Raw genomic sequence first — 7,500 nt, forward strand, 5'->3', positions numbered from 1 at the left:
TTTTCAATGATTTTCACCTGCAATACTCCAGTCAATTTTTTAGCCAATGTGTCAGGACAGTTTTAAAAAATAGTCCTTATGCGTGACTTTGGCGTCCTTGTTATCCTATCATTATCATTATCCTAAAGAGAATATTTATGAAGACAATAAAACTGGAATAATTTTCATGTGTCATGTTGACAGCAATTAGCTGTTAAGCAAACTCCACCTTCAATTCACTGTATGCTTAATGTTTATGTTCAAATGGAAGAAAAAGGTTGAAATAATAAGATATAATACATTGTAATAATATTTATCGCAATGATGTGTATGCATGACAATTAAAACAAAAGTTCTACTGTATTCACCTTGTAAACATTGATACAAGAAAACAGCATACAGTAAAAAGTAGACAATGCAAATAGCCCATCAAATACCTTTGGTGTTGAGTGGTGCTTGTTAAACTGAGACACAGAAAACTCTCGAATGTAGTCGCCCATTTCTTCTTTTATTTCAATTGCTTTCTTGACCAGCCACTAGGAAAAAAAGGGGTTTCAAGAAGCATTAACCTTTTCCCTACGACAATGGCCACTTAGAGATTTTACTCTGTCTAATGCCAGGTGATTTTGCTCATCAATAAGTACCTCTTAGGGGCCAAAGGATTAGCATCATTTTGATTAATAATGAATGTTGATGATGATGATCATAACAATGATGATGACTGTGACGGTGTGCTGTCGATGTGACAACCCTTTCAGGACGCAATTTATTGGATGAATTTCAATTATTATACAATTAATTACACTGGTTCCACATGTTGTTCTCAACAAATAAATATTGCTTTCTCGCCCCAGTTTTAGGATTAAGTCAACACTTTTTTAAAACTTGGTCACTTTGTTTGAGAAAATAACACAATGCCGGTTTCCACAGAAACAAAATTTTTCAAAGCCCATTCAGTTTTTTTTCGGATCCAGTCATCGTTGTAAATAATGGAAATGTCCCTTAACCCATTCACACCCCCCCCCCCCCCCCCACCCCTTCCTCCCAAAAAAAAAGCAGCCCCCAAAGGCAAGTAAAATTATCTGGCATTAGACAGAGTGAAACCTATAATTCTCAATCTCAGGAGGGAATTCTCGGGTTTTACAAGGCGTCAAAGCCACCATGTTGGTGTCCCCAAACAAAGAAACAGCGGCATGTTGGCGTCCCGACCCAATCCTCTGGGAATTGAACTCTGTCATTACGCAAACGTTTTCTTTTGCTTTCGTTGAAAAACATGGCTGTTGATCACGTGAGTGAAAACCAAGAATAGGTTAACCCTTTAAAAGGTTTTTGAGTGGACCTAAACTGTTGGTGTTGGATTGTCATAAAGAAAAGTAAACTATTTTCACATTAAAGTGCCTATGAAGTGGACCTAAACTGTTGGTGTTGACATCACTGTCATAAAGAAAAGTAAACTATGCCCATGAAGTGAAAAATATCTTTTGCTTACTTTAAAGACCTTTCAATATGATGAAGAATGGTGTTTTCTATTTTGGAATACCTTCTTTCGTCCCAGAGATATTCAAGTTTTTTTTGTTTAAAAATGACGTCACAAAAATTGCAAATGACTCTAATAATATTAAGAATATCTCCAAAAATATTGGATGGGTGTTGTTCAAACTTGGCAACAGTAACCTACATCACGTAAGACAAAAAACGATACCCTCTTCCTGTTGCCCTGGCAACCATTTTTGCTGCAGCATCTATTTAACTCAGGATTGATTTTGTCATTTATTGTCGTGATGAGGCATGTCCACTGCTGTTAAGCTTATACAGAGATGTAAAACATGGGCAGCACATGCGTTTAAAGTCTGACCATCTGACTGTACTTATCTGTTCAAAGTCCAAGATATTTGCTTCATTGCAGAAAAAGACTGGAAACAAGACTGTTGCCATGGCAACATCTTAAGGGGTGTCAGTTTGTGCCTTATATAATGTACATTACTGGTGCCAAGTTTGAATATCATTACTCCAATATTTTCAGAGATATTCTCAATTTTGTGATTCATTACAGTCATTTTGCAATGTTTGTGACATCACCAATTTTTAACAAAAACTTGATTATCTCTGGAACGTCAAAGAAGGAATTCCAAAATAGAAAACACCATTCTTCATCATTTTGAAAGGTCTTTAAATGGGTATTATCATGGGAATTATTCCTTTATCCCTTTAATTTTGAAAGAGAGAACTTGTCACTGTTGCAAAATCCCATTGCCTGGGCAACTGCAAAAATGGTAATACTCTACCCCAACATGTAGGATTTCAGTTCTTGCAAAATCCCTCTCATCAAAATACACGCTTGTGACAACTTGAACTTTTTCCCTTAGATACCCATAAAGAGGCTGTAAAGAGCATTCAGAAAATGCTCATTAAATTAATATATTAATTTTACAAGCCAAAATATAATTTGTAAGTTACACTCACCAGTTGGACTTTTTTTATCCTTGAGTAATTTGTTGAATGTGTATAGGATCTGGTTCATTACTCACTTATGGCCAGGATTGACCCAGATGCACACCCAATTTTGACGTCCAACACCTTCATACACTGTAAAAAGTATTATCATAAAGCCCTGAAAATTAGATTCCATGCACTCAGCTAATCTACCACGTACTGGCTTTCACTCTTGTCTTTTTAATAAAAGAGTTTGAGCGAAAATCTGACAGACAGACGGCGATATACCGCCGATGACCGGCTTCCAAGGAAACCCCTGCTTCATGAATATTTTGTTGTGCAATTGTTAAGGTCTGGAATGAAATAGTTATCATTATGACTGAAGTTACAATGCATGACAGGACACACTTTTCTACGCAGTGCTTAATCTGTTTTAGTTTTCCGTTCCTGTTGACATTGTTATCACATGTTAATTCAAGTGCTGCATTCTTTAATATTAGCAATTATTATATGGCTCTGTCTCACAAGGACTGGGAAGTACAAAATTCACGAATTTGATTGGCTAAAATCGATATTGACCGCGGTCTGGATTTTCCCATCTAGACCGGCATCTAGACCGGTAATGTTTTGCTGTGAAAAGATGCAAACTAAAGTGCAAAAATATTGAGTATTTTCTTCTACCAATATTTATCTATGGAAGTGCCAAACAGCATGATGACAAAAGAGAGGATGACGAGCAAACTTTGACAGAATTAAGTTCAGCTCATCGCCACTCATCGCCGTTCGCAAGCAAAATGTCAGTTAGTAGAAACCAGTTACATTAAACGAATAAAATTGTTCGTGTTTGCCATATAATAAACACCTTATTAACCGAGCTTAGTCAGTCTGTATGGGAGAATCTTGACCTCGGTCGTGTGTACAGACCTCACTGTGTTCGGTCTGTACTCACGACCTCAGTCAAGATTCTCCCATACAGACCTCCTGCTCACTTAATAAGAGCTAAATACAAAATGAGTGGCAGATCTGCAAAACCTGGGCATTAAAAGTGGCAAAATCTGGAGCCTCTTTCAGAAGAGCCTCTCTGGGAGATTGGTCAAGTATGTCCCAATCTGTAGCATCAGAACCCCTATCTAGTTGTTATTCTTTAATATAAAGCATGCACTCACACCTTTGCTGCTAGCCAGCCAAGTCTTGACAAAATTACCCATATCAACAGCCAGGAACAACCTGGAGCATACAACTCTTATGCTAGAACTAGGTCACCATTATTTAAAGGACACCACAACATTTTAAGATGAGCTTTTTAGTACCTTTCATATCTCATGACAGACCTATCTCACTCCCAAGAGTATAACATTATGTAAGGTTTGTGATTGGCTGGAAAGATCTTTTTTAGCTGTATGAGAAACCAATCTTCTAGTAACCAGCTGATCTGTAAAAATGCTAAAGCAAATGTGTCAAAGTTGTATTGAGGGAAGGACAAACACCTCTCGTAAACATGATGACTAAAGTAACTGTTACATCTTAAAAGCTTCTTTAAAATCTTACCATCTCAGCAACTCCAAATATCATCCAACAATGTCCAAGTTGGAGAGTTTAACCTGTAAGTAAAAGAACAGGATCACTGAGAATAATGTCCTCTTGGGATGTATCAAAGAAATACTGCCTTGTTGGCTCAAGAATAATTGAAAGAGAACCACACTACCCCTTAACCTATAGCCTCACCAAAATTAACAAACAAAAACCATCCTGCCTTTGTAATTTAAATTTGCAATTGCTTGGACTTTTAGCCTTCTAAAATAAAGGTGTTACAGTTAAGCTATGTCACGCGTGACCTGAGTAGTTTTAAAATTTGAACTGCGCATGTGCCAGTTTTGAACTTCATTCTTGAGATTCTGAATTTTCAGGAAATAGGAACTCCCGCTCAGCAGATTTGGCACATCAAATGTGGCATTAAAATGTGTTGTATAAATGCTTAATTATTTTAACAGCTACATTGCTGAGTTATGGGTAAATGTAGGAACTTCCACTATAGCCAGCCAGATTCTAAATGAAGACGTACCACTTTATATTAATGCCTTGAGTTAAGTGCATTTCTCACCTTCCAAAAGTCAGCTCTGGAAAATGTGTCGTTCTTATGGAATCCTTGTAGCCTGGCCTGCAGTTTTGAATACCAAACCAGCCAATGATTTAGTTCATACCCATGAGCTTGGTAACCATGCCTAGAAGCAGCAAATAACTACCAGAGAGTCAACATCAAAGTTGATTGATGGGCAGTCCAAGAACTAATAGTCTTACTCTGACCAAGAGGCTTTATAGTTGTACCAATAAACTTCAGAAAACAAAAACACTTACGACAGTAAAACACTATGTAACAGGATGTGTGAACAGACACAACCACAATTTTGGCAATAGAACAATACTATGTTCCTATGTGCCGAATTGAACTTAGCACATATCTGAACAAAACTACATCCAAGTACGTAATAATTACTATAATGATATAATGATCATTGATGGTTTTGCAGTCATTTCGAGACTAAATCATTGAGAAAATTCAAGTAAGAAGGCCTGTTTCATCATCATCATTATCCTTTTATTTATTGGTGCGTGACATACAGCTTTGAATGTGTCTGTCGAAAAATATATACTTATCAGGCCTTCTGATATTACGCGATGGTGCGATTTCGCACAATCGACCTCAAATTGCATCCGATTGCACAATTCACGAAAAATCGCATAATTCACAAAAGGACGCACAAAATTCATAAACTGAAACATAAATCAAGACGTTTCTTAGAAATTCCTGCATAAATACGCCATTTTTAAGATGATTTATCTTGGAAAAAGGCTAAAAAACCTTTGTCACCTTCGATTTCGTAAACATTCGAAGTTCAAGGCTTTATTTTTCATGTCGGGGACCTGGTACGAGTCTCCTTCTATTGGTGCAACACAAACACGCCCTTATATACACACCACTGAAATGACACACTTGCCTTCTCATATAGAAGAGATTTATGAAAAATAAGCGAAGTTGTAAGTTTTTCGGAAAAATGTAGTTTCTTTTGTTGAAAACTGATAAAAACTTACTCATGGATAAGTTTGTTGTGAAAACGCTCGCTTTTTCTTCGACGAAGAAACATTCCGCCCAATCTGACAGCTCACGATCCAGCAAGAAAGTACCTCACAGGTACGCTCCACGTGGACGACGGACTGATGTTTTTCTCGTCGTGCAATATTAGGGCCTTTTATACGAGAGAAAATAAGCCGTGGCTTACTCTGGCCACGGTGTACAAAACACGCAAAAGGAACTATTTATACGAATATATATTCCCAGGTCAATATAAGCCGCGGCTTGAAAAAGACGTGAACGTAGATTTTGTACCATTTATACGGGGTGAACATTCGAGTCTTCTGTAAGCCGCGGCCAGAGAAAGCCGCGGCTTATTTTCTCTCGTATAAATGGGGGTATGGCCCTATTGTGATTGACCATCTTCGGAAGTTCGTGGTTGACGAGCACCTTGATCATTCATTTGGCATGTTTGTGTCCTTTCAACTTTTAACGTGGTGCACCGGTAGTGCAGAAGACCTCATTTTTTCTATTTATCCCAACTAATGTCGATCGAGATACATAATTACTGTTCCTTTGTGTTCAAAATGTCTTTAGGGCAGCAAAAAAGTGTTTTTCTTAACCTGAAACCTTATAAAACAAGCTCAAAATTGCTGAGGAAAAAATCGCATAATTAACATTATTTATCGCATAATTGGCCTTTCTCCGCCCTGAAAAAATCGCATAATTTGCATTTTTTAATCGCACCCTGTCAGAAGGCCTGACTTATCTCGTGATTTTTAGCCTTTTTAGAAGTTAAAGTAGCATAAGGAAAAGTGCTTATCTAAATGTTTGCTTGATCAGTTCAGATAATAAGTGGCCTAGATGGCCAAAGTAAGTTCCAGATGTTTACACTATTTTCCGGCCGCCATGTTGGTGTCCCTTGGAGGTACACCAACATGGTGGCTCCATACTGGGCTCTGTAAATTTGTGCAAAATATTTCGAGAAATGTTTTAAAATCGGGAAAACGTACAGACCTAAAACTTGGAGAAGTGCCTTAAATATTTATCTCCTATAAAAATGTAATTCCTTGAGTTTATTCACTGAATAGTTTTCGAAATATTTTTTAATTGCGTGACGGTGCAACCCAAGAATTACCCCTTCAACGTGTGGAATGATAAACGAGTTTTAAACTAAAACTTGCCACTCTCCCATTGCCACCGCCCAAATCCACCATCGTCGATCCTTGCCTTTTGGAGGTTTTTGCCGTTTTTGTATTATTAGCAACTTGTCTCTCTGTCGCTGGCACATAAGGAAGGCAAATTTTTCTCAGAGCTTGCGTGACAAACGGTACATTGACAAGAACAATTTCCAAGTGCTGTGGCTCCTGTGATTCCAACAACTACTTTGCCAAATTTGCATGATTTCTTGGGGATCTTGTTGTCTTCTTGGAGCTCTAATAATACCAGCATGGCTTTCGGGGTCAATTCCTCTGAAGAGCACAGGAATGTTCGATTTAAACAAGGACAAATAAACAACGACGAAAATATTATGAAGAGGACTCCAAACTATCGAAAAGAAACACGAGAAAGGAAAAATTTTGCTCTTTTGTGGAATGTTCCCATTCAAGAGTGAAGTCCTGCAATTTCGCTTGTTGATTCTTCTCCAACTCATCTGCAATGGTGGGTCTGTGCCCTGTTCTAACTCGTGTACCGGTGGGGAAGGGAGGGGCAAGGGATTTGTATTCGCGAATGATTTTCGCGTGAAAAACATAAAGTAATAAAAATCCGGAGTAGATTAAAGAATCCCGACGACAACAAAAACCGAAGATTAAAAAAGACCCACGAAATTCCTTCGTTTTCCACTGTAAAGTCACAACTCCTCTTATCCTGGGTGTTGCGTAATAGTGTTACATGACAGCCTCGCTTGCATGCAAAGGCGTATTCTTGAGGGAGGGGGTGAAAAACAGAGCTACTGTTGGGGAAATTTCACACTCCTTCGCGTTATTCAGGGACGGAGGAGCGTACTTTCTATTGAG

At 38.0% G+C, this 7,500-nt stretch overlaps 2 long non-coding RNA genes across 2 annotated transcripts in view; both read right to left on the reverse strand.

The window, feature by feature from the left end:
* The window catches only part of LOC138040007 (uncharacterized), a 4,562-nt gene extending 526 nt beyond the window's left edge, over window positions 1–4,036 (reverse strand). Inside the window, exons 1-3 of the long non-coding RNA XR_011130676.1 lie at window positions 3,961–4,036; window positions 2,443–2,565; window positions 417–515 (exon numbers count right to left, since the gene is read on the reverse strand). This is a non-coding gene — a long non-coding RNA (uncharacterized lncRNA). The remainder of the gene's footprint in view (window positions 1–416; window positions 516–2,442; window positions 2,566–3,960) is intronic.
* Window positions 1–7,500, reverse strand: part of LOC138039999 (uncharacterized) — a 97,869-nt gene that overhangs the window by 75,791 nt on the left and 14,578 nt on the right. The gene's annotated exons all lie outside the window — the stretch shown is intronic.

This window comes from Montipora capricornis, chromosome 1 (genome assembly GCF_036669925.1).
Source record: "Montipora capricornis isolate CH-2021 chromosome 1, ASM3666992v2, whole genome shotgun sequence".
NCBI classification, from domain to species: domain Eukaryota; kingdom Metazoa; phylum Cnidaria; class Anthozoa; order Scleractinia; family Acroporidae; genus Montipora; species Montipora capricornis.